The following is a 27356-nucleotide window of genomic DNA, read 5'->3' as shown; positions in this document are numbered from 1 at the left end:
ACCAGCGGCACAGAAGCCTCTGTAATCTGAGGCCAGTGCACCGTGACGCGGCATGTGTGGGTGCGCCCTTGAGAGAAAGCAACCTCGCTGCTGCCCAGAGCTCGCTGAGCTGCAGGAATTCACCATCCCACACTTGGGAGGCCACAGCCTCTCCCCAGTCCTTTTCCTCCTGGTGGACTAAGTCTATGCTGACCGTGCTTTCAGAGGGCTCATCCATTCTTTCCTCCCTGTGCTGGGGGCTTGTGGGGGGACGTTCACAACCCTGATGGACGCAGGGAGAAGGGGGAGGGGGTTCTCACCCACCCACCCCAAAACTGGCTGAGGTCTGTTGCGGTATGTCACTTGGAGCCACATCCTCAGAGGCAGGGGCGCTCTCCAGGTCTCTATCCAGCCTCAGCATGTGGGTGCCCCTGGAGCCTGGCAGGAGAAGGAAAGGGAGTTTTGTTGTTTTGTGGAGCCTCTTGTTACAGACTAGACCTTTTTGTTAAATACTTACTATTGTGTTATTTAATTTTTTTTTTTTGGCAGGATAGAAGGGAGGTAATTAGATTTATTTATTTTTAGAGGAGGTATTGGGGATTGAACCCAGGACCTTGTGCATGCTAAGCATGCACTCTACCACTTGAGCTATACCCTCCCTAGACTAGACCTTTTTTTAAAGAGGCTTCTAGACTTTTTTAAAAAATAATCTAATAACATAATATAAGAACATGTTTTTTGTAAATGATCTATTTTGGGGGGAGTAATTAGGCAGGTTTGTTTGTTTGTTTATTTTAATGGAGGTACTGAGGATTGACTCTAGGACCTCATGCATGCTAAGCATGTGCTCTACCATTGAGCCATACCCTCCCCCCATAAATGATTTAAACATTATAGAAAAAGCCCTTTGATCAATACCAACAATGCACTTTCCCTTCTCCCCAGGGATAACCACAGCAGCAAGGTCAGTGGCCGTCTCTCCAGACCTGTTCCTGGCACCGTATAAAAGATAAGGTATTGCTTTGCCTCATTTTTCTGTAAAGGATGTCATACTCTTATTTCAGTAAGTCAAACTCTTCTTTTATTTTAGAGGCAACAGCACATGGAATTGGAAAACAGCAGGAAAAAGCCTTCATAATGTTACAGTGAGAACTAATGCAACTTTTGTCACCATCTTTTTTCCTATACACATCTTGCAAATTTGAAATCATAGTGTTTGCATGATTTTGTAGCATGACGTTTCATTTAGCATGATCTCATAAACATTATTTGAAGTTTTTAATATGAAATGTCAATGTTTAATATTGTTCTTTTTCTGACTCTGTCTCTAAAATGTTAAAAGAATAGTTAGAGCAAATAGATATTAACAAAATGTATTCAATAATTATTACCAGGAATGCACTCTACGCCAGGCTTTGCTCTAGGCTCCAGGAATATAGCAGTGAGCAAGATAGACAAAGATCCCTGTCCTCCAGTCTTTTCTTTTCCTTTTTTAATAATTTTTTTAGAAGGGGCAGGTAATTAGGTTATTTATTTATTTAATGGAGGCACTGGGGATTGAACCCAGGACTTTGTGCATGCTAAGCATGCGCTCTGCCCCTATCTTCCAGCCTTCACAGAGCTTACTTTCTAAAGGGGAAAGACAGATAATAAGAAAAATAAATAAGAAAATTAGATAGTATATTAGATAAACAGTGTATGCAAAGGGTATATGTGCTATTAAAAAAGGTAAATCGGGGGAGGATATAGCTCAAGTGGCAGAGCACGTGCTTAGCATGCACGAAGTCCTGGGTTCAATCCCCGGTAACTCCTCTAAAAAATAAATAAGTAAACCTAATTACCTCCCCTCACAAAAAAAAAATTTAAAAAGGTAAAGCAGGAAATGAGGACAGGAGGACTGCAGCTATCAGGAAATACCTAACATTTAGAAGGATACTTTGAAGGAAAGATTTGAAGGATATAAAAGTGAGCCAGGAGGATAACTTGGGGTCAAAATGTTCCAGGCCTCCGCTAGCAAGCACAAAGATTCTAAGATGTGGGAACATGCAAGGAGGCCAGCCTGCTTGCAGCAGAGATGGTGGGACCAGATTGCATAAGGCCTCCTAGGCCCTGTGAGGACTTTGGCTTTTACTCTAAAATGGGGGGTCCTGGAGGATGGGAGGATGTCATAATATGACCTTTGTTAAAATAGGCTCACTCTGGATGCTGCATTAAGAACAGACTCAACAGGAATAAAAATGGGAGCAGGGAAACCAAGAAGCTATTTCATTTGTCCAGGTAAGAGGCGAAGGTGACTTGAACCAGTGTGGTGACAATGAAGGTAGTGAGGAGTGATCAGATTCCTGGGATCTGATCCCTCTTTTGAAGAGAAGGCCAACATAATATGCTAATGGATGACTCTGAGGACGTTGGCCTGAGCAGCCAGAAGGATGGAGTTACCATTAACTGAGATAGAAAACCTTGCAAAGAGCAGGTTTAGGGAGGGAGAGGAAGAGTTCAGTTTGGGGCATGGGAGGCTTAAGAGAGCTATTGGATGTCCAAGAGGAGCTGTCCGTCAGGCAGCTGGGTATTCAAATGCAGAGATCCAAGGAGAGGAAGGAGCTCAAGATATAAATTTGGAAAGAGCCAGATGGTATCTGAAGCTAAGGAAGTGAGCGTAGGCAGAGACGAGATGAAGGATAGGGCACACCCCCAGGGTCAGAGGTTAGGGAAATGCAGTCATTCATTTAATCCCCCCAACAACCCTCTGAGGAAATTACTATTATTGTCTTCATTTTACAAGTGATAAAATTCAGGCATAAAGAGGTTAAACCACTTGCCAAAAGTCATGTGGCCAATAAGCAACAGAACTGGGATTTGAACCAGCCAGTCTGGTTCCAAGTACCATGCACTCAACCTCTAGGTTATATGGATGGGTTCTGGTCATGATCACAATTTACAGGTGGGGAAACTGAGTCTTAGGCTAAGCAATTTGCTAACACTGGTGGCAGAGCTGGGATAGGAGCTCTCTCACTGACTCTCTGCTTTGGGAGATCTCTGCTTTTCTAATCACCTGCCTTATGACCTGCACAACCTTTTTGAAAGATGGGGAGAAAGCCTTCTGCATTTCTCAAATTACAGCTCTTCAACAACTGCCTTTCCTACTCACACACTTTTCTGACTTGTCACTGTGCTTGGAAGAATGAAATGCCAGGTCTAGCTGCCAAGGCAGCTCAGCCCCTGCTCCCCTTCCCCTCCCCCCTCTCCTGATCGAGAAGCCCAAGACAGACTTGGTTCCTGACTTCCCAAAGCTCAGTCTTTAGGTAATCCTGTGGAATGGTTCTGTGTGGCCATCAGCAAGTTGCTTCCCTTCCGAGACTCAGTTTCCTCTTCAGTAAAACAAGGGGACTGGGTCAGAACAGTGGTTCCCGAAGCTGGCTGTGTAACTGACTCACCCACCTGGGGATTATTTAGAGCTTGTGGTGCTCACAACAGATCTGTTGAATCAGACTCTTCAGGGTTGAGGTCCAGGCATGTATATGGTGGTTCTCATACACCCCTGGTTAGGATGCCCTGGGTGAGATGATCTGGAAGGTCTCTCCTCGGTTCCATGTGCTAGGATCTGGGGCCTCCCTCATCTTGGACTATACTTTTCTGATGTCTCTCTCAGGGCCCAGAGCAAGGTGGAACTCTGAGTGGACAGCAGGGAACTTGAGTTCTCATTCCAGCCAAGCCCGTAACTCATCTCAAACAGGCTGCTTCCCCTCTCTGGACCTCCGTTTCCCCATCTGCAAGAAGAGTTTATTGGGGAGAGTTGCTCCAGATTCACTCGCCCAGAGAGTATTTATTGAGCACCTACTTGACTCTCTGCCAAGCTCTACGATTTGCTGGGTCTGAGTCTAAATCACACAGGAGGGTGATATAAGGATGAGGGTGGGAGGAGGGGCTGCTGCCAGGCAACTGGTCCCAGTTGCCTAGACTTCCAGGCGTGGATGCCATAGGTCCTTTTTTAGCACAAGTGTGTTGATCGCCTCTCCTCAAACCCTCTTCCTGGCCCTGGCAGCTCCAACTGGTTTCCACAGCAACAACAAGCCTGCTGGGTTCAGGAAGGGAATGGTATGCAAAACTAGTCAAATAGAAATCACTAGCTTTTCTAGATAATCACAGTAACCAGTTCTAAAATATTAGACTAAACGATCCCACTCAAAATAGCACAACTACAACCTTACTGAGTAAAATGTGGTCCCTGGCACCACAGCCACATCACCTGAGAGCTTGCTAGAAATGCAGAATCCTTGGCTCTGTCCCGGGCCTGCTGACTCAGAGTCTGCTTTTTGAGAAGATTTCCAGGTGACGGTATGCACATCAAACTTTGAGAAGCACTAAACTAAAAATAAAATTGCCCCAGAAAACCCCTTGACAAGAAATGTGAGACCCATCTGAGGCCGAGCACGTGACTTCCCTGAGAGACAGCACACAGCATTTTCCTGGATGGGTGGGCGACTCAGTGGCGTAAAGATGTAGATTCTTATGAGTGTGGAACGTGTCAAAGTGATTTGTGACGTTCATCAGAAAGAATAAATGTATAAGAATAGCTTTTGATTATTTGTTTGTTTTAAGAAAATAAAAATAACAAGATGAGATTTGCCCTAACAGAGAGAAAGAGTGATAAATAAAATTTCAGGTTCTGGAGGGAGCAGACCTAGCTGGCTCCACCGCTTTCTGGGCACATCACTATGGTAGAATGGTGTCCCTCCAAAATTCACATGTTGATGCCTTAACCCCCAGTGTGACTGTGCTTGGAAAGAAATCTCTCTCACAATCTCTATGTATGAGAACAAAGGGAAGGTCATGAGAGAACACAGCCAGAAGGTCACTAGCAAGCCAGGGAGAGAGCTCTCACCAGAAACCAAACCCTGCGAGAACCCTAATCTTGGATTTTCCAGCCTCCAGAACTGTGAGAAAAGAATTTCTCTTGTTTAAGCCACACAGTCCGCAGTATTTTGTTATGCAGCCTGAATAGACTGGGGAAAGATTCCTAACATCTCGTAGCCTCAGTTTCCTCATCCAGGAGAGTGGGAATACGTGAGCCATCTCAGCCCAGTAAATACGCTCATAAATACAAGTTCACGTAATTAAAGCGAAAGATCATAAAACAGTATTTATCCTTGTTACGTCAGATGGACTCTGATCTATTCTATTCTAGTCTAGTCTAGTCTAGTTTAGTCTGGTCTAGTCTATTCTACTCCATTCCACTCCTCTCCACTCCTATCCTATTAAATAGAAAATTCTGGTCCCTACCCAGTAAACTGGTCTCACAATACTAATGAGTCTCTATCAGCAGTTTGACGAACACTACCTTATAAAGTTAATTTCCCACTTGAAATAGAAAAATTAATTATAGATAAATAATATGAAGTCTTTAAGTGAGAAAGGTCTTCAGATAAAAAATCCATGGGAAAAAAAGAAAAAAAAAACAATGGGAAAAAAGTCAGAGGCAAATGTCAACAGGTTTGACAATATAAGCCTTTTTAATGTCTGTTACAGGGATTACATCTGGAAGAAGCAGCCAGGACCAGACTAGGACATGGCCATGATGGGAGGTGAGGAGGCCAGTTACATTTCCTTCTTCTCACCCATCCGCCTCTAACCATCAGCAAGGCCTGTGGATGTGGCCTCAGCTGTGCCCCTTTCTCCCTTCCCACAGCCCCATCTGAGTCCAACCATCATTATCTCTCACCTGAATGGCTGCCACCGCATCCTAACTGGTCTCCTGGCTTCCACTCTGCACCTCACAATCCTTTCTCCCAATCTTTTTACAGCAGGGAGGGAGATTTTTTTAAAATATAAATTAAATCATTCCCGTCTCAACATTCCTTACCTACAATCCAAACTCTTGGTTGTGGCCTTAAAGCCCAACCCAGCCTGGCCCCTGCCCACCTCCGACCCCACACTCAGATGCTCCCCACCCTCCCCGGCCCCTGGCCTTTTCTCAGTTCCATCTGAACACAACTTTCTTCCTTCAACTCCCTGCTCCCCTGGCTTCTTCTCATCCCCCATGACTCAGCCTCAGGTATCTCCTCCCAAACCAAATCAGGTCCCCTTCTCAGAGTGATTTTTCCCAGGTGTGTACATACCTGCTAATTGTTTGTTCATTTCTTTATCGTCCAACTCCCCTGATAGTCTGAGGGCAAGGACCACTCAGTATCCTTGACTGCAGCATCCTCTACACCCAGCACAGTGTCTGGCCCGTAGTAAGTGCTCAGTGAATACTCACTGAATGCAGTATATCCTAAGACCAGAGCAAGAGGGGCTCCTACTTTGGGCCTGTGCTTTGGAGGGCCCTGTTCTGGCCTCCCCAAGCTCTGCCCCTTCCTATAGGGAGAAGAGAAAATGTGCCCACCTGGAGTCTTCTCCCCACAAATACACACACCGGGATCCTAGAATACCTTTCCCAGCTGTCCTCAGCCCTCTTCCAGGGCCTGTGTGGCCTCTTCCAGGGCCCATCAACCCAAGGACAGGCTGGGTTGCTTATGTGTGCATCCCTAGGCCTGAAAGGTAGCCAAAAGTGACTGAAGTTTGGGTGTGTAGTGGAACTTGGATGTGCTGACCAAGGAGTCCATATGCATGCCCTCGGTGCCCTGCGTGGGATGGGGTGGGTGTGTGGGATCAGAAGAGGGGCAAGCCAGCCCTGCCTGCACCTCCACCTTCTGGAGAGAAACTCTAAGGAGTCCAAGAATTCTAAATTAGAGCTAGGCCTTCCTGGTCGTTCTGAAGGTATATTTATCAAGGTAAGGGGATAGACGGTATGTTAGCTAATAGTCTCTTAGCTTGACTTACAACTTTTAACTATTAGATGCATGATCTATGGGCCTCCATCTGCACTCTTGCCCTGGGCCTGGCTATATCAGGGTCAGGCCTGGCTGAATGAATGAACAGAGATTTTGAGGGGCTGAGCTCTCCTTCCTATGGATGGCGTGTAGGGACACACACAGACTCTGGGAGCTCCCACTGAAACTTGGCCCTAAAAATCCCTAAAGCCTTGATAAGAATGGGGAGGAAATGAAAAACTGTCACTTCAAATTTGACATTAATCCATTTTCATTCTAGGAAAACCGCTTAAGGGGGACTTTTAGTTATGCAAATACAGGGCAGAGCTGTGCATCTGAAACGGAGATGCCTGTAGCCCAGCGGTCCAGGAGCACCGCTTCTCTGGTCAAATAATGGCAGGAGCCTTTGCTGCAGGCAGAAAGGCATCTCTTCAGGTTCTGTTTCAAAAAAAAAATCTGGTATAAAGTACAATTTACACAATGTTTAACAGACAATCATCGTGTGTCAGATACTGTGATCAGCATTTTACATGGATTGTCTCATTTGGTCTTTGTAACACCCAGTATTATCATTCTCATTCTTTAAATAGGGAAGCTGAGGTTCATAGAGTTTAGGTAACTCATGCAGAGGTCGTGCAATTAGCAAGCGGCAAAGCTGGGATTTGAACCTTCATCTGACTCCAGAGGCAGCATCCACTTCTGTCAACCTCTGGAATCATTAATGATCTCACATGGGACGCCCAGACTAGAAGGGCGTCCTCAAGGTTGACTCAGACTGGAGCAGAACAGAAGACATCACTTTCTGTGAAGTGTGTGCCAACTGGAGTAATCCCTCTGACTTCTGAACTTGTTTCTTGCCCCAGGAGGGAGAGGGTGGAACCGCTTCACAACAAGGACACAAAGATGCACCAGGCAGGAAGGAACCAAAGCACTTCTTCCTCTGGGTCAGGCCAGGAAGAGTTGAGCCCCACCTAGATGATCAAGCCAAGCCTGTTGAGGAAGGCTTCCAAGAGATGTCAAGATAGCCAGAGTGTTCTGCAGAAGCTTAAGGCCCGCTGGACAGGGACCCGTGGCCAGAATGAACTGCTGTGGTGAGCCACTTCGGAGAGCCAGAGGAAATCTGAAAATAGCTCCCACTAGCAGCCTGGAGCCACATCCTGGACAAGGCTGCCCCCCTGATGCAGACTGGGGGCTGGACACTGTAGTGGAGACCTGTGGATCCAACATGGACGGGTGTCCTTGTCCTTTTGGCTATGAAAGCCTGTAGGACTCAAGAGAACTTTTGTTTGTGGATTTAGCTTTCTTTTATTTAAACTATTCAAACCACATTGTTAGCAGAACACAAATGCTGCCTCCCTCCTATCCACCCTCCTTGCACTTTCTGGGAATCCAGCTGGGGGGCTGAGCAAAGAAACTGTGAGAACTCCGTCCTCCGCCAACCTTGTCCAAGTAGGGAACTCTCCCTGTTTGCTGCAGCTCAGTGGTTACACTTTTATCAATGCTTCTTAACATTAATATCATAAGCTGTTCGTTCATATTTAGCTTGTGGTTGACCTAAACCGCCAGATCTTTTTCACACAAACTGCTCTCAGGCCAGTTCTTCCCAGCCTATGCTTCTAGTACACGTGCAACTGATTAAAAATAAAGCAAAATGCAAATGTAGGACATTTTGCTTTTAATTTTGTTTGATTTTGGTCTGCTAAAATGATGTAAATATTCTATACGTTTTTGTAACAATCCCTTCCCAGCTTTGTCTCATCTGCAGAACTGATGAGCCTTTAATTACTTTGTGGTTAATGAAAATTAAGCACAAAAATTCATTAGTAATTAATGAAAATGGAAAATAGGCCAAAACAGAGTCTTTATAGCAGGACAATGGGGGTTCTCAGAGTGTGGTCTTCGAATCCTAGAGTTCCCTGAGAGCCTGCGAGATCAAAACTATTTTCATAATTACGCTAAAATGTCTTTACTCCTCTTATTCTATCATGATCAAATAGTGGAATTTTCCGGAAGCTACATGACATGATATTATTACATTATTACAGAAGTATTTATGAGACTCCAGCTGTCTTCTATGAACCAGACACTAAAGAGATTTGCAAAAGTGTGAAACAAAATCACTCTTTTGTATTTTTTTCTTTTTGGAAGATACAGTCATTTTTTTTTTAATAAAACGTTTATGTAACCTACAATGGGTTTATTATATTTCAAAAGCAATGAATAAAACATTTAACATTTTTATTAATTTTAATTCCCAATACAAGAAATATTAACAGATATAATCTACGTAAACAAAAGTTCTTGAGGGTCCTCAGTAATTTTAAGTGTAAAAGGATCTTGGGACTACAAAGCTCAAGAACTACAATGTTAGAGATATTTCTCCAGGCTGATAACCAGCCCTTAGTCTATAAGTTGGTGTAAATAATGTGAAAATTCTCCTGGGAATTTCTCTAGCACTTTTCTTCTAAGGCAGAGGCAGTGTAGCTGGGCAGACACGGGAGATTAAAGAAACTGGGGCTCTAATTCTGGCTCTGTCACTAACCAGCTGTGTGATCCTGGGTAAAACCCTTCATTTCTCTAGAGACCAGTTTTCACATTTTGCAAAATGAGGAGCTTTATGGGATTGACCTCAAGGGTAAATGGTCAATTTTTTTAAAAAACTAAAAGCAATTTTATCAACCTCTTTGGGTGAGGAAGGAAGGGACAGGCATTTGTTCTTTATTTACCAACAGGGAGGTTAAGGTCCAAAGATGTTAAAGAGAAAGAAATGCTCAAGGACACGTGCTGAGCCAGCATCAGGTGCAGGAACTGAAGCCAGGTCCCTCCTGGGCTAAGACTTGACCCATTCAATTAGTTACATTAATAATAATAGTATTTGCATATATATAGTATTAAAAATAAGTTCATATTTTGAAACAACTCCAAATTTTAAAAAGTTGGACAAGCAGAAAGAAGAACTTTCATAATTTTCATGACTATGGGAGCCAGCCTCCAAGGTGCCCCCTCCCCCTCCTCAATCCTTACCTCCTGGTATTCATGAACTTGCGTAGTCCCCACCCACATTCAATAGTGCTGACCTGTATGAACAACAGGATATTGGTCAGTATGCTGAAGCCATAGGGTATGACTTTGAGACTATGTCATAAAAGACATTGCAGCTTCCACCTTGCTTTTTAGATTTCTCTAGGGGAAGTCAGCCACAACGTTTTGAGTACACGCAAGCACCCCTGTGGAGAGTCTGGAGAGTCACATGTGATGAGGAACTGAGTCATCCTGCCAACAAGCAGCACCAACTTGGATTCATGTGGAATGCAAAAGAGGTCAGAGGTCTTTGCAGACTATAAATGATAGAGGCTGGAGAGTTGGTACAACTCTGGGCTAGAGCAGTGAAGGTGTATCGCTGGCCCTGCCAACTAAAAGAAAACTGCATCTCATGATCTTTTCTAAAACGTATAGAGCAAAAAGCACTAGCCATATCAATAGCAAACCAAGTGCCATGGGATGCACTGATTTGCTTCAACAAAGAAGTCACTCCTGGAACAGCAGCTGCAATTGAGTCACCAAGTTTTGGATAATCTGTTGTCATTCTCCAAGTTCCGTCAGTCTTCTGAATTGAGTAGGCAGTTATGGTAGGAATAACCACCTCTGTATCTTTCAAGAACTTGTTGGTGGCACTAATCTCTTCAATCCTTCCAGAAAATAGTAGGTGGACATAGGTCTAGTGACTTCCACTTGGCCTCTTCTATCATGATAACCTTTACTCCTTGGGTCAGGGAAACATCTACCAGTTGTCTAGTATATGCATGCAGATACCTACTGAGTATATCTAAACTGTAATATATACCTACCTATGTATTGTGGAACTGAGGCAATAATAATGGGATGGGTTCTGGAAATGACTGGGCTTGCTGTGAGATGAAGCCAAGCCAAAACTTCAAAGATCGTCTGATCTCCCTAAGCCTCCACTTTGACAGTGGACCACAGTGGCATTTTGAGTCTCCAGGGGTTAGCATCGGTTCAGAGCCAAGATCCAGGAATCCCCTAAAAATCTGGTTATCTCCCCTTGCTAATGCACAGTCACCCTGCTAAATGGCTGCAGGTCCCTTTGGGGGTAAGGGTTCCTCTATGACTTTTTGGTCATAGAGTCGAGTCCTTCTTCAAGTGGTCCCAGTCTTCCCTTCATTCCAGGGAGTCAGGGTTTATAAAGTGACTCCAATCTAAGAACTGGTTGAAGGGTTCTTACTCTACGTCGAAGTCAGACTTCTGTTCATCACAACTACAGCTTTTCCACTTATACAAACCAAGTAAGACTTCAGTAGGCTGCCTGTGCATTTCTGTCCTAGGGACACTGTGGTCAGTTAGCTGGTGCCAAAGCTCTGTAGGCCAAACCGCTCTGATTTCTATCTTGGTTCTGCTGACCGTTACATAACCACACTAAATTGTCTTGGTTACTAAGTACCTCCTCTTGGCTCCTGACACCCTAATATCCCATCATTCCCATCACATTAATTCCGAGAGTTCATTTCAGTGATGCAGTTCCCACCACCCGGCCTTGCCTTTAGAAAGCAGCCACTTTAGAGCTCTTCAAGGATGCTGGTGTAATTCTCACCAGTGCATTTCTCAAAACCCTGGTGAAGGGAGTGTCCTCTGGATCCCACCAAGGAATATTGTTCATTGGTTTTATGATATAAATCCAGTGTAGTGTTCTGAATATCTTCCTCTTCAGTATTGGACATTGTGATATCTCAGTTTCATTCAGAGCAAGCCCTCTTCGGGTTTAATAGCGGACTATTAGAGCCATTCCCAGCCAACTTAAACTCAGAATTTCTGCTTAGGGCACCCATATTAACCCACTCAGCTCAATTCAAAATTATGTTCCTTCCATCCTGACCTAATACCATTAGGATCCATTCTCATACGTGTTCTTTGGGTTTCTGTCTACATACATTGGCCTTTGAGGGTTCTTGATGAAAGGTGAAGGATATCATTTGTATTATTCTTGTAACTTTCAGTAAGGGTGAAATTATGTCAAAACAAAAAGTGAAACAATATATAAACTGACAAACTTTCAGTGTTCTTTTGGTATTACGGTGCTTCCTCATGGGTCACACTGGGGCCTGCTGTTAGTTGATCAGGTCACAGATCTAACAGAGGTGATGGGGTTAGGTTCCCAGGAAGATTGAGCAGTCCCCGGCAAGGCAAATCCCTCAGGGGAGGTCATTACAGGTTCTTCAGGTAAGGGAAGATTAATTTAATTTTTATCACTTAAGGACATTCAGCAGAATTTAAAGTTAAGGTCTTTGGCTTCATCAGAATCTGTCCACATGTCCCCATCCTAAGATTCAGGATCTCTCTCCTTCCCAATCAATATCTTATTTTTAACATGAGACCCTGCTTGGTTATGAATTCAATTTGTATTGAAATTCAGTTCCCTGCAAGTAGAAATTGAGGGGGTGGTTATTAGAAATCTTGACCCTGAGGCTACAAGAGAGAAACATTTCTTTTAGGGCAGTCATGGAAGTTTTTTGGTCCCTTTCCTGGGTCTTGAGCTGGGAGTTTAAAGGCCTAAGCTCATTATTTTCTTTCTCCAAATTCTCCATCATACTTAGAAGCAACTAACAAAGCTCACTATGCTCCTTTTTGTACTAAAACATTCTAGGACAGCAAATATTTGGTTACTCAAAGGCTTGCCTTCTATAAGCATTGATCACAGTGACTACAGGCGAGAATTTAAGTGACTGTTTTGCCACCATGGAATACCAATGGCCCCTTTACACTGGCAATAATCATTAACACCCTCAAATTTAATAGATTAGAAAACCAAATCCAGATTCCCATCCTTAAGATTCTATTTTCCTGAGACCACAGCCAGCACCACTAAAGGTATCAGTCAGGGAAGCTGAACCACTGTGAATCTTGAGATAAGGAGTTTACTATAGGAATTAGAGCTCACACAGTTTTCGAAAGAGTTCGAGAAGTGAAAAGGCCAACAGAGAAGTCAGAGGATCAAAAAAGGTGTAACGGATATGGGAAGCCAAGCACATCTAGCTGAGAGGGGACAGACTGCGACAAGAAAGCTCATGAAGCTGCCACCTCTGTGGATCCACCAGCAAGTGCCTGGGGGTGGTGCTGGGGTCACTGTTGGTCAACAGGGTCAGCAGTTGGGAAGAAATTCTGGACACAAAAGTGAGCACAGCAAAGACTGGCTTGAACTCATTAACACTTGTTTCCAACCGTCACCGCACCTAACCACAATGACCTTCAGAGAATCATACTTGCTGCTTCATTTCTGCCTTCCAAATCTCATGCACAGTCCTCTTTTGACTAATTCTAACCTGAAACCCTCTGGGGAACAGGATTCTGGCAAACATGTCTCCAGCTTAACCAAATTCTCACAGTACAAACCACCACAGTGATATGCAATGTGTGAACCTAGACCGGATCCTGGATTGGAAAAAACAACCCATGAAAGACATTTTGGGGTAACAAGGATGATTTTTCCATGGCGTAGTTATTAGATGATTAAAACGGATTGATGTTCATTTTTGTGCTTGATAATGGCGCCGTGGAATGTAAGGGGATAGTGTTCTCAGGACTTCAGTGCTTAGATATTTAGAGGTGAGATTTCAAATGGCTTGGCATTTATTTCTGTTACTTATTAAGTGAAAATGGTGAAATGTTAACAGTTGCTGAACCTAGGTGTGGATCTGCAGGTGTTTCAGCTTTTCTGTATGTTTGAAATTTTTAGTAATAAAATAACATGGAAAAGAAAAGACTGCTCTTGGTTATTACTTCCCCTGGAGGCTTTTCCTGCCCACCTTCTCCCTGCTCCTCCAAGTTGCTCATGTTCATTCTTTTACCCTGCAAGCACCCTAGACGGAACTCTGAGGCATTTATCACACAGTACTTTAATTTCTTGTTTTCTGGTCTCTCCCGCTATGAATTTTGAAGTCTTTAAAGGACACGGGTGTCTCTCATCTCTAACTCTCTAATGCTTCCTCCTATACCTGACACAGAGCAGGTGTTCCATTCATCCTTGTTCAGTAAAAACAGAAGAGAGTCTAGTTGAGGAACTTCCTTCAGGGATACCACCTAAGTAGGGTTCGAGGGAATCTAAGAAAAGCAAGGTTTGGGGTTTTTTAAACTTTTGTTTCTAATTACAAAAGTAATACAAATAAAAATTATATAGAAGTAAAGTGAAAATGAAATTATTATTCCCTTCCTGTCATATACGTATAATCCAACCCGGGAGTAAAGAGTTTAGAATGTATCTTTTTAGAACTATTTTTATACAATTATAAATACACACACACACACACACACACACACACACACACCCAAATGTTTCGTGACTTACTTTTTTCTTTTAACCTAATAATCCACATCAGTGTATAAATAGATCTCCATCACTCTGTACACAAGATACATAGTAATTCATTGTGTGTGCGTGCACTTACTTGACTACCATGTTTGGATGTGCGTGTAGGTAGAAGAGCAGTTTCTACATGAAACCAATAGCCCAGACAAAAAGGAATTTGGCAACTCCAGTAATCAGAGGAGTAAGAATAGCTCAGCCTCGAGCTGTGGGTACACAGTCAGGGTAAACTGACAAGGAAGGGACTTTACCGAAGTCTCAGCTTACAGAAAGACTTGGCTTGTTTATTCAAGGAATGAAATAGCGGAGAAGAGAATGATCCAAGAGTGAAACTGAATTGAGCCAACTGACAAATGTGAGACTGTGTAAGCCCCTCATCTGCGGACACTGACACCTTCCCGCTGAATTCACGCCACCGGAGAGCCCTGAAGCGGCCAGTTGCAGACTGCACACAGCCACGGCCACCAGGGAGCAAGTGAAAGTGGCAAGTGCATGGGCCTGGTTCATCTCGGAGGAGAAAGTCCCACCGGTTTCCCAGTGACGACAGAAAGTTACCCAAACAAGTGTTGATGAAATCCTACCAGAAGACTGATGTTTCGCAAGGGCTGTCGGGTCTCATCTATCCACATCCCCCACTCCACTACTTTCGCTTTCCCTATTCATTCCTCATGCACAAAAACGAGCCTGTTTTGCCCTGTAGCTCTCCCTCCTTTCTGACCGTCCTCACCCACCCTAACTATCCAATCTTATTTCCCTCTAAATTTTTAATGCCCACCTTGAGCTCCACTTAGCCTGTTACTGTGTCAGCAAAACAATGGACTGCATTGAGACTGTTAAAGTGGGTTGTACCATCTTGATGGTGTTTACCTATTCCAAAGCACAGCATGAACCCAACCAAGTCAATTACCTTCACCGCCATGTCATAAGAGTGTGTTCCTGGTGCTGTCTGCTGCGAACGGCAAGTATTCTTGTAAGTAAAATAAACACCAACAAGTTTAGATGCCTAATTTACTTTATAGAAATCCAATGAGTGGTGATCCAAGAAATGACAAATTTTGGAGGCAAAGTAAGTCCTTAAATTGGTAGTTTTGACCTGGGATTCTGTGTAGTGCCAGGAAATCTGAATGTTCCACTATTCAAATACATGCTACTCAATAGTGTTCGAGGTTGGTGTTTTTTAGCATTTGAATATTCACTGTGAGTTACAGTCACTTGTAAATACTTCAGCAGAAGAAATGCAGAGGGGATATGTGAATGTTGTAAAATACAGTGACGTGAAATCAGAAACTGATCTAAAATCCGGATTTGCAAGAGTAATACCAATTTCAACAGTAAAACCAAAATCAGGGCAAGCAGACATAATATTTCCATTCTTAAAGGGGAAATGAGCTTGTATGAAGCAACATGTACTCTAATGCCTAACTGATAGATGCTTTTGGATGTATTTTTAGCAATTAATTGACCTTAATGCAAATGAAAGAAATTTCTTTTATACCTAGAATATCTATCATGAAACAAAGATTAAGACTACTAGACAGCGACTGGAATATGTAAAATAGATAAACAAGTTTATACTATATAGCACAGGGAAATATATTCAATATCTTGTAGTAGCTCACTGTGAAAAAGAATATGAAAATGAATATATGTATATTCATGTATAACTGAAGAATTGTGCTGTACACCAGAAATTAACACAACGTTGTAAACTGACTATGACTCAAAAAAAAAAAAAGAGTACTAGACAGGGCAATTAATGCTTTGTATGTTTAAAATGTTCATTTGAAGAATGCTAACTTTTAAATACTAAACTTTGGTAGCATTATCTTTCACTTTTTAAAATGGTTTTTGTTTGGCATTAATTTTGTGGTAACTTTTTAAATTTTCAGTGTTTTCCATTATCAAATGTCTGTATCTGGTAAAGATCATGTTTACAGGTTACTGAAATATATAATCTTGTCACAATATATTGGTTAAGAATAATGATAAATTTGTGTTTATTATTATATTCTTTTTTATAGCAAACCTCTGAAATTTTTAGTGCAACCTTACCACTGAAAACTGATTCACTGCTTATTATTATGATTATTCATTACTATTTGAAACATGTAAATAAAGGGTTATGGAAAATATAGAATAACTTATAATATCAAGAATTCCTGGTAATTTCTACTCCTTATTCCCGAATCCTGAAGACTGGCTATAAATTGATAATTTTTGAAGCAGTTCATCTAGGCACATGAGAGGGTTCATAATACTCTTATATCTGTTGTCATATAGTTTAAATTTTTCCATGATGAAAAGTAAAACAAAACTGGATCATGCTACATTCCTGCCTAAGCTTCTATGGCTTTCCAGTGCCCTTAGGATAAAAGCCAACTGCTTTTAAAGCTTGCATAATTTTGACCCTTTCAGCTCCCCAGCCCCAACTCATCTCACCCTCCCACCACTTTCCAGCAACACTAGCCTTTCAGTTCCTCAAACTCACCAAACACTTTCCTGACTCAAGAGTCTTGTCATGCTTTTCACTCTGCTTAGAACATTCTTCCTGTCCCTATTTCCCTGGCTCATTCCTACTCATCTTTAAATATGAGTTCCTCTGGGAGGCTGTGCTTGGACCAAACTCCCCTGCCTCCCACACCAAATTGAAATGAGTTTCCCTGTGATAATCTCACACAGTTACTTCATAGCCCTCAACACAATTTCTAGTTATATATTTATACATCCCTTATTGGTTTAATGACTGTCTCCTTCACTGCATAGTAAGCACAGAGTGTGCCTGTTTTTCTCATTCGTATTTTGCCTGCACCCAGCACAATCCTTGGTACAAAATAGGTCCATAGTGAATAACCGTTTATGCAATCTCAACTGTGCAAAGGAGATAGATACTGTAACAATTAGGAAATAAAGCAAAATAGTTCTTAGTGACTAAATGACAGTTCTCAGCGATCACCAAGTTTTTGTATTGTTTGCAAACATCTTCTAGAATCTCACCCAAGACCAACATTGAGCATGCTGTTTGTTGTGTCTGGAGTCCACCTTCCTTCCTAACAGCTTTAATTAAATCTAAAATGACTCCAAGGTTGGCAGTTGAAGAAAATAAGTACAGAAGACCTATGAGACATAACAAGCGATGGCAACGTGTGGTGTGGGCCGTATTTACCCAGAACTCCAACTCTGACTCTTGTCCTAAGATTTAGTTTTTGGTGCAAATAAAAGATGACTTCGCTACAGATTCTACAGACTTTAAAAAGACAGCAATGGAATTATGAAAAACTTTATGCCAATAAAAATTTAACAACTTAGATAAAATGGATAAATTTTTTGAAAGACAGAAATTATAACCAGTGAATCAAGAAGACATAAAATACCTGAATAGTCCTATATCAATCAAATAATTGAATTTGAAATGAAAAATCTTCCCTTAGGCCCCAGTAACTTCCTTGTTAACAAAAATCTTAGCAAATTGAATTCAGCAATATGTAAAAAGGAATACAGCATTCCTAGGGAGCCAAGAATGGTTTAACATTGAAGTCAACTAATGTCATTTACCACTTTAACAGAACAAAGGGTAAAAGCCATATGATTATCTCAATAGATGCAGAAACAGCATTTGAACAAATTCAAGACAAATTTATAACAACAATGACAAAACTCTCACCAGAATTTTTTGTTGTTGTTCGTAGCTTAACTTCCTTGTTTTTCACTGTGCACCAATGTTCTCCTTCTAAAGCCAATCCTGAAGGAGTCAGCACTCAATCTTAAACAAATATTTAGTGCCTATAATGGGTAAGGCAATGTTTTAGGAGCTGAGGATTCAGCTGTGAACAAGCAGATGCCGTCCCTGCCTTACAGGGTTCACATTCGCGGAAATAGGTTTGATTTTAGAGAGGAATCCTTTCTCTTTCATCCAACCCTTGCCACTTCTGAAAAACCTGCATGTGTGCCTGTCTTCAAAACTTCTCTTCTCTCCCCCGATTCTCCATAATTTCTCACAGATTATGGGGCAAATAGTGACTACACCTACAAGTTCTTTCAGTGCCTTAGGAGGTAATTTATCTGGGCTCTGGAGTCTTGGGCTCCGCTAAAATATGCAAAGTCTCACTTATTATCTTTCCCACATCTTGGACTTCAATTCACATTTAACTCCTTTCTCCTTATGTTACTGAAGGCAAGTTTGTGTGCCCGATGCACTATGAGGCCAAACAAACTGAAAAGTAGGAGTTTGGAGCAGAGAAAGGTTTATTGCAGGACCAAAGCAAGGAGGACTGGGCAGCTTACACCCAAGAAAACCATGAACTCCTCCAAGGGTTTCAACAAAGCATATTTAAAGGCCAGGTAAGGGAGGGGGGTTGCAGGGTGCGTGATCAGCTTGTGCACAATTCTCTGACTGGTTGATTTGGAGGTAACAGGGCGGTCAACACTATCAACCCTTAGGTGCCAGAAAGTCTGGGGGCCACGTGCTCATGATCATCAAGTAGTTAACTTCTTCCATTTGGTGGCGGGTTTAAGCATCTGAAAAACTCAGGAAATACACATGAGATGCTATTATCTGGGTATGTCAGAGAGGAGCTACTGCAGAGGGTATGGGGGAGGGGTCTGACCCTGGAAGAGCCCACATAGTACCTTTTGGTTACAATTACCCCCTTTTTTTTGATATACCTCAATCTTGAGGAGGACAGGTGTTGGAAAAGAAAGGGAATAATGTTTTGGACAGAGAAGTTAACCATAAACTTGGCAGAGGAACTCAGTTTTAGGGGGCCTTGGTTTCAATCCCAATCCTATTTCATCCTTCCCCAGATCTTTCAGGGAATGGGGCGATGGCCACTCTGGCTGTCTCCTGCTGAAATGGGGCATAGTCTTGCCTCAATTTGGGGGATGGACACCAAGCTGAAAATACTCCCAAGTTTCAAGTCATGGATCTGAGTCTCATATGATTAAGATCCCCATCCCTTAGTCCTCCCTTTTGGTGCCAACAGACCCAAGTAGAAGTAGTTGGAGGAGTGACAACCAGAACTTTAATAGACAAAATAGACCTCATTCCCCATTCCCAGAGGAATTCAGGAGAATAAACCTGAAAACCAGTCTGGACCTGGCAATTTAGGGGAGACCTATAGCCAGGTAGCCAGTTGTTTACTTTTATCTAAGTAAGTTTTAACTTCTAATGTGGTATTAACAGACACATAATAGGAGCTATTGGCCATTACACATCTCCTTTTTTCTGCTAACATCTGATCTAAAATAATTTTGTTGTCTAAAAATTTAAGAGGAGACCTTGAAGCCATAAGGTTGCAGCTGCCAGCAGACACTACTTTGAGAATGGTTGGTGGTCTCCCGAGTATGACACAGCTCAGAAAATGAGACTTCTCAGCAATACAAGGACTTGTCTGAAATCACACGAGTGGCCACCTAGTTTTACCCTGAATGTTTGAATCACAGCTACTCTATGTTGACTTTCAAATGCATTCCCCTCCTCAAGGCTAAAGCAGATGTACATTGCATGTCCAAAAAGCCATAAAATACCCTGCTTTGGCCGGTAAAGTTGAAGTTAAACTATGTATAAGCCAGAATGGCTTCCCCATACCTCGATATGTGCAGATTTTTCCATCATTTCCCCTTTGGATTGCAAATCTTTCAGTAGAAAGCATTGATGATCAAAATATCCATCCCTCGATGCTGGGGTGATGGCTCCTCCCCCAGGGTCAGATTATGTCCCTCAGTGCTAGACTTTATTATATTTGCCTAGTTATCCACATTGGGGGAAAACTAATCAGATATCATGAACAGGTTCAGAGGTATGTTAATGGTGAAACACATTATAGGTCACACATTTTATCACTTATACCCAGTGGTTACACAGGCATTGTACATGTGCTTTTAGCAATAAACATAGACAAAGCATTGCTATACCTCATGAGTAGTTACACTCTGTGACAATTTTATAGAGAATTCTGTTTCTATCCTAAACATTGGGGGCAACATTGTGGTTGGAAGTAAAACAATAACTTTCAATATTGATAGAGAGACAAACATCTGATGGGCAATTCAATTAGAAAATGTGGATTAAAATCCAGTAATATTTCCAACAAAACCAAAAAATTACAGCCATATTCACCAGTTTACTCAATTCTATGTAATTAATCCTTATTACTTAACAGTTTTACAAAGTCAGAGTTTTCATTCAACTTTTTAAGTATCTTATATCTCACCCTGTTCTGCAGTATGGTTTAAACGAAACCTGTACTTGCCAAAAAGTCCTTTTGTGAGTCTTACTGAAGATGGAGCAGTCTTTCAAAGCATCAATTTAACTGTCTATGAATAACAAAAGACTTAAAAATGCAAGGTTAAAGATCTGGTTACAACATTTTTGACAAAGAAGCTTAATCAAGTCGCTGTAGCAAACAACATTTTAAGATAACTAGACTGGAACTAGAGTTATGACTAGAACAATTGGAATTATGACTGCTACCATCATTCCAGGACTTAGCTTAATTTCAGAAACCTTATATAATTTCCAGAATGTCTGTATTAATAACATTTATCCATACCATATACCCTGAGGAGGCTTATCACTCACTTGACAATGCCATGTAATTTAACATATCAACCAATCCAATAGTTAAATATTTTTCTCTGAGATGTCTCAGGGGTGCTCTGAAGTATCCCAAATTTAGCTGAAGTCAAAAGAACTTTGATGAGAATTTGAGGGGAAGTTTGTCAACAACATCAAAAAGTTTCACACAACCTGTTGTCAGAAGCATCTGCTATCACAAGTAAGTAATCTTGTTCTCTTAACAGAGAGGAAGCAAATCTAGTTCTGCACCAGTCTTCTTTTAATAACAAAATCCATTTACCTACTTAAATTTAATCTAATCCCAGTGCAACCACGCACAAAGCTCCTTTTTTAGGGCTCCCTTTCTACAGACTTTCTGCAACTTTCTGAATCCATATTAGTTTGTCCCTCTTTTTTTTTTCCATCTAGAAACAACCAGCTTTAGAACAAAAAAAAATTTTAACTCAAAACATATAACCTTCTTTCCTACTGTTTACTGAAATGTGTCATTATTTTTAGTAGCTTTAATGACATATTTAAATTAGAATCCTCAACTCTTATAAACTTTCATTTCTAGTGAAAACTAAGCAACTATGAACTGTCTTTTACATTAGCATTCTGTAAATTGACAAACATAAATACCAATAATAATTTCTTAAAACATGTGCTTTTTATAGATAATATCTCAGTATGGCAATAGACATATTTAATAACTGTCCTAAACACCTTTAATTTCTCTGTAAAGGGAAGTCAAGTTCAGTAAACAATGTTCCAGTATCTTTGGGAATGACCTAGCTATTCAGCAAACTTCCTTCCTTTAACTTAAGTTAGTATAATTAAAATCTCAAGTGACCGAATTTCTGGAGAGATCAATTTTAAGAAGACATTCCTAAAATAGCATTATTTCCAAAGAGTTCACCCAAAAGCTCTTATGTCATTTGCATTTAACTTACTTACAAGAATTTTATCATACCAAATTCACTTTTTTTCTTTCTAACAAACTCTGCAGCAGAAACATGAACCTACTGACCTTCAGTAAACCTAGGTACAACAAAAGACATGTCTGTACTGATACCAACAAGCTTAAGCTAGATTTAATATCAGATATTAGTTTAATACTGAATACTTCCTAGATCACGTTATGAAGGAAAAGCCGGACTGGGCCTACTCGCAAATCTAAGTGTAACAAGTGTCAGATTACTAATCTGTGTTCTGCTGGGCTAACTCGTAAATCTAAGTTAATAAGTGTCGGTTTGCTGATTCCCTGTTCATGTTGTTTTTTTGCTAGCCAGCTGGATTTTCAAAGAGACATATCTGGCCTTGAAATGTTGGTTTGCTGCCTCCCTGCCTCTACTTCTGTGATAATGATGCTGCTAAAGCTGTTCCTTGCCTATTGGCCGAACACCCCAAGCTTGTAATTAACACTATAAAACCTCATGCACATGTCTTGGAGGTGCTCAGAGCTTCGGAGCAGAAGCCCCTCTGAGCCCTTCCGCGTAATAAATCTCCAACCCTCTGAATGGTGCTTGTTTCTTGCTGGCCTATCATTTCCGTAACAACATGAGCCTGAAATGTGTGGTCTAGCTTCTTTTGCACTTAGAAGTATCTAATTTGTAAATGCTTACTTTTAAGTCAGTTAAATAGGGCTCTTTTACATGTTAATTTTTATGTAAAGACAGATAGAACCAGACATCTCAGTTTTTCCACCTGAGTTAAAAAAAAAATTTATTTTCCTTGAGAGCTCAGGTAGATCATTTACATCTCAAAGGCACAGGAAGAGAAATGCAAATTCCTCCTTTAACAGTTTATACAAAACCCAATCAGCTTGGTATTTTCAGGGTTTTTTTTTTTTTTTTCCAGTTCCCAAATATCCAGTTCAGTTTAAAGAAATAACAGTAATAGACAATAATATATTTATATATATATCATCCACTCACATTCACACACCTCACTTTCAGCAAAACCAGGAAGAGAGAATAGAATTTGGACTCAGGTACTAAGTCACACACACACATACAAACACACACGGGCGCACAGACACATACACACCCAAGATAAAAGCAAAAGGCCCACTCTGATATAACAGCAGATCCACGAGGGCCATTGTTCTCCAGATCACAGGCAGTACTGAGGCCACACAGTGTTGCTATAAAAATATCATTTTCTTTCACTTATGGGAGCATAACTGAAGATCTCCCAGTTTTGCAGAATATACTCTAGGAGGACTATCTATAAGATGGAACAGAGCTCTGATCATTCATAGTTAATTATTCACAGCTGATGTTACCAAGTATCAAGCAAATAACAATTCAAAATAAACTCTCAGGGTCACAGTTTTCTAGCCTCGAAAGGGAAATTCCTAACCAATGCCCCGTCAATCCAAAAGGGGAGAACCCCAACCAGTGTCCCATCAGAGATGAAGCTGAATGAAAGACCAAGGCCAGAAAGGGAAAATCCCGACCGACGCTCCCGCCACAGGTGAGGCCTGCGCAATAGGGACGGATACCCTGGTCATCACATGTGAGCCCGTTATTTACTAAAGACATCTCAACCGGCCAGTGCAAGTACTGATACACACACATACAAACAACAAACACGGTCCCATAAACAAAAGATCAGATGAGGTGTAGCCCCAAAATTCCACTTCCACTCCCAGATGGAGGCCTCCAAACAGATTGACCCAGCTCTCAAAAGAGAACAGACCCAGAGTGGCTCGCAGTGAGCCCAGAATGGCTCACTCCCTGCAAGGGAAGGATCCCAGATGGTGCGGGTAGAATTTTCCCATCCTGCGCAAGCCAGAGTGGCTCACCCCAAAACCATACACACAAAACACAAACAACAAAGAAGCTACTATTGCACAATCAGAGGAGGTGCAGTTTAAAAATTCCACATCCACTCCCAGATGGAGGCCTCCAAACAGATGGGCCCATCTCCCCAAAAGAGAAAGGACCCAGGGTGGGTTGTGATAAGCCCAGAGCTGCTCACCTCCCAGTGGGAATGAGCCCAGATGGAGTGGAGAGAATTCTCAGCCTTTGCAAGCTAGAAGCACTCACCCGCAGGCGACACTGAATGTGGACCATTGCTCCAGACATTTCTTGGCTCCAAACAGCCTTGTGCCATTGGGCGACTGATGCCTGTCAGGAAAAGTCCCTCCCAGTTCCCCTGAGCAAAGTGAGCTCCAGCAGCTGCTGGGACGCAGGGAAGGGTCTGCCCCTGGCTGGGGTTGACCTGCCAAGGACACAGACTCCCGCACTGGCTTCACCAAAATTGTTACCAAAGGCAAGTTCGTGTGCCCGCTGCAACAGGAGGCCAAACAAACTGAAATGTTGGTGTCTGGAGTAGAGAAAGGTTTTGCAGGGCCAAGTAAGGAGGATGGGCAGCTCACACCCAAAAAAAATCCCAAACTCCTCCAAGGGTATAAGCAAAGCATATTTAAAAGCCAGGTAAGGGAGGGGGTTGTCGCAGGATATGTGATCAGCTTGTGCACAATTCTCTAACTGGTTGATGTGGACGTAACAGGGTGGTTAACACTATCAACCCCTAGGTGCCAGAAGGTCTGCGGGCCACATGCTCATGATCATCTAGTAGTTAATTTCTCCCATTTGGTGGTGGGTTTTAGCATCTGAAAAACTCAGAAAATATACATGAGATACTATTATCTGGGTACATCAGAGAGGAGCTGCAGCAGAGGATATGGGGGAGGGATCTGACCCTGGAAGTCCCCACACAGCCTTGCTCGATTACAATTTAGTGGGGCACTAACTAGAAGAGACAAGATTTTCTCTGTCACTTGGAAATCTGGAACTCTATGCCTGAGCACTAGTTAATAATTATCTCTTGCCCTAAATGTTTTTTTAAAAAATAGCTTTATTGCAGTATGATTCATATACCATTTAAAGTGTTCTGTTTAAAATGTATAATTCAGTGCTTCTTATTATATTTACAGGAATGTGCAACCATTATGACAATGTAATTTTAGAACATTTTCATCACCTCTTAAAGAAAGCCCATACCTATTAGCTATCAATCCTAAATACTTTTAAAGAAACTTTATTACTGGCATTAGCTGGATTTCTCAAGCCTCAGTCTAGCGATGGTCTTCCTCTTTAGCTTCAGTCTCCCTAGAACTGCTCCTATGTCTGGTGCACACATTCTGTGATATGTATCTTTGAACTTGCCCTTCTTCTGTTTTCTTCTCTTAGGATCATAGTGAACGTTTCTTCACAACATCCATCCCATCTTCCCCACTTAGGTAGCAGCACACTTAGTTGTGTTAGAACAGGCAGATAGACTAGATATGAGCAGAGAAAAGCGGCAGGGGCCGAATGACGGGAGACCACATATCTTGTGAACAATGGGGGTCCTTGGGCAGACAAAGAAAAGCAGGAATCTCCAGACTGATAAGAAACCACACATTCTGAGTTGGCAAGTATCCTGGAGGCAAAGAAAGGTGGGATAAGGCAGGAATCGCTGGTGTCCTAATGTAACCTTTTGCTCATTATGCCCTCATTACAATAAAATTAGCTTTTCAGATAAGAAGTACTCATCATGCACCAGTGCCATGATACTTTTGATCAAGACTGAATAAGGACATACTACTCAGCCATAAAGAGGAATGAAATAATGCCATTTGCAGCAACATTGAGGGACCTAGAGATTAAAATACTAAGTGAAGTAAGTCAGACAGAGAAAGACAAATATCATATATCACTTATATGTGGAATCTAAAAAAATGACACAAATGAACTTATTTACAAAGCAAAAACAGACTCACAAACATAGAAAACAAACTTATGGTTACCAAAGGGGAAAGGGGGAAGAGGGATAAATTAGGAGTTTGGGATTAGCAGACACAAACTACTATATACAAGTAGATAAACAACAAGGTCCTACTGTATAGCACAGGGAAGTATATTCAATAGCTTGTAATATCCTATAATGAAAAAGAATATATATGTATAACTGAACCACTATGTGGTACACCAGAAACAATCGCAACATTGTAAATCACATAGACATACATACATACATATTCGAAGCAAAAAAAAAAAAAAAAAAGACTAAATAAGACAAAAATCCCTCCTCCCTTCAGGAAGATGAATCTGGAATGAAAATCCAGGAACTCCAACCGCAAAGCCATCCTTCCCCAGTGAATATTCCACCCATAATCTTTACACTTCATATAACCATCTTACCAGAGAAACAGAACAGCTATTCACCCAAGTCTGCCCACTTGTCCCTTGAGAGCACCATGTAACTTAATAGATCGTCATGTTACTTTCTTGACCTCCATGTCTCATCTCTGAATTCTTTCTATGAGGAGACAAGAACTTACTCTCTGGTGACAGTTGGAGTTCCAGCACCTGGGGAAGGAAGATTCTGACTAAACTGCACTTGAAGTCTTTAATTCCTCTATACTTCTCAGTTAAATGAGCCAATAAATTTCCTTTATTTCCTAAATTATTCTTTAAGCCAGTTTGAGTTGGATTTTTTTTATTACTATTATATTGATTATGGGATCCTACTCAGGATTCACTTTTTTTTTTTTTTTCTTTTTTCGGTGGGGTGGAAGGTCGTCAGGTTTTACTTATTTATTTATTTTTTAGAAGAGGTACTGGGGATTGAACCCAGGACCTCGTGCATGCTAGGCATGCACCCTACCACTTGAGCTATACCGTCCCCCCTCACTTATTATTTTTTAACAGCTTTATTAAAATATAATTTACATACGTACGATCCATCTATTTAATGTGTACACCCACATCAATGGGTTTTAGTACATTCAGAGTTGTGCAGAGTTGAATCCATCACTAAAATCATTTTTAGAATATTTTCATCACCCCAAACAGAAACCCTGAAAAAAAAGGAATTAAAGAAACTCTGTACCCATTACCACATTCCATTTCTTCTTCTGACCTCCTGAACTATAAGATAATAAATTTGTATTCTTATAAGCCATTAAGTTTGTGGTAATTTAATTATGGCAGCAATAGGAAATGAATAAACAAGTTAGAATGAATGACATTAGTGTATCTTCTTTGGAGAAATGTCTATTCAAATCTTTGCCTATTTTCCAATTGGATTTATTTATCTTTTTATTGTTAATTGTAAGGATTCTTTATATAGTCTGGATACAAGTCCTTTCCCAGATATATGATTTGTGAATATTTCCCCACATTCTGTGAGATTGTCTTAATTTTCTTGGTCATATTCCTTGAAGAACAAAAATACTTAATTTTCATGAAGTCTAATTTATATATTTTGTCCTTTGTTGTTCGTGTTTTTGGTGTATATTTTAAAAGGATTTGTCTAACCTAAAGTCATCAAGATTTGCTCCTATGTTTTCTCGTAAGATTTTATAGTTTTAGATTTATATTTAGGTCTATGATCAAGTTTAGTTAACTTTTGTGCATGGTGTGTAAGGAAGGGGTCCAATTATATTCTTTCACATGTGGATATCCAATTGTCTCAGCACTGTTTATTTAAAAGACTATTCTTTCCCCATTGAATTGTCTTAGCACCTTGTTGAAAATCAATTGACCATAAAGGTAACAATTTATTTCTGGACTCTCCCATCTGTTCCATCTATATGTCTTTCTTTATATCAGTACTACCCAGTCTTGATTACTGTAGCCACTTA

General features: G+C 41.3%; 1 long non-coding RNA gene across 2 annotated transcripts; it reads left to right on the top strand.

The window, feature by feature from the left end:
• The first annotated feature begins 933 nt into the window (after positions 1–933).
• On the top strand, positions 934–8411 carry LOC135319921 (uncharacterized). 2 transcript variants are annotated; one of them, XR_010378997.1, is made up of 4 exons: positions 934–1124; positions 2171–2256; positions 5506–5561; positions 7652–8411. It is a non-coding gene; the product is annotated as an uncharacterized LOC135319921 (long non-coding RNA). The 2 variants fall into 2 exon arrangements; XR_010378996.1 differs by having other exon boundaries at positions 936–993.
• Positions 8412–27356: the final 18945 nt, after the last annotated feature.

The sequence above is a fragment of the Camelus dromedarius genome, chromosome 34 (genome assembly GCF_036321535.1).
Source record: "Camelus dromedarius isolate mCamDro1 chromosome 34, mCamDro1.pat, whole genome shotgun sequence".
NCBI lineage: Eukaryota > Metazoa > Chordata > Mammalia > Artiodactyla > Camelidae > Camelus > Camelus dromedarius.
This window is presented reverse-complemented; position numbering and strand designations above follow the sequence as displayed.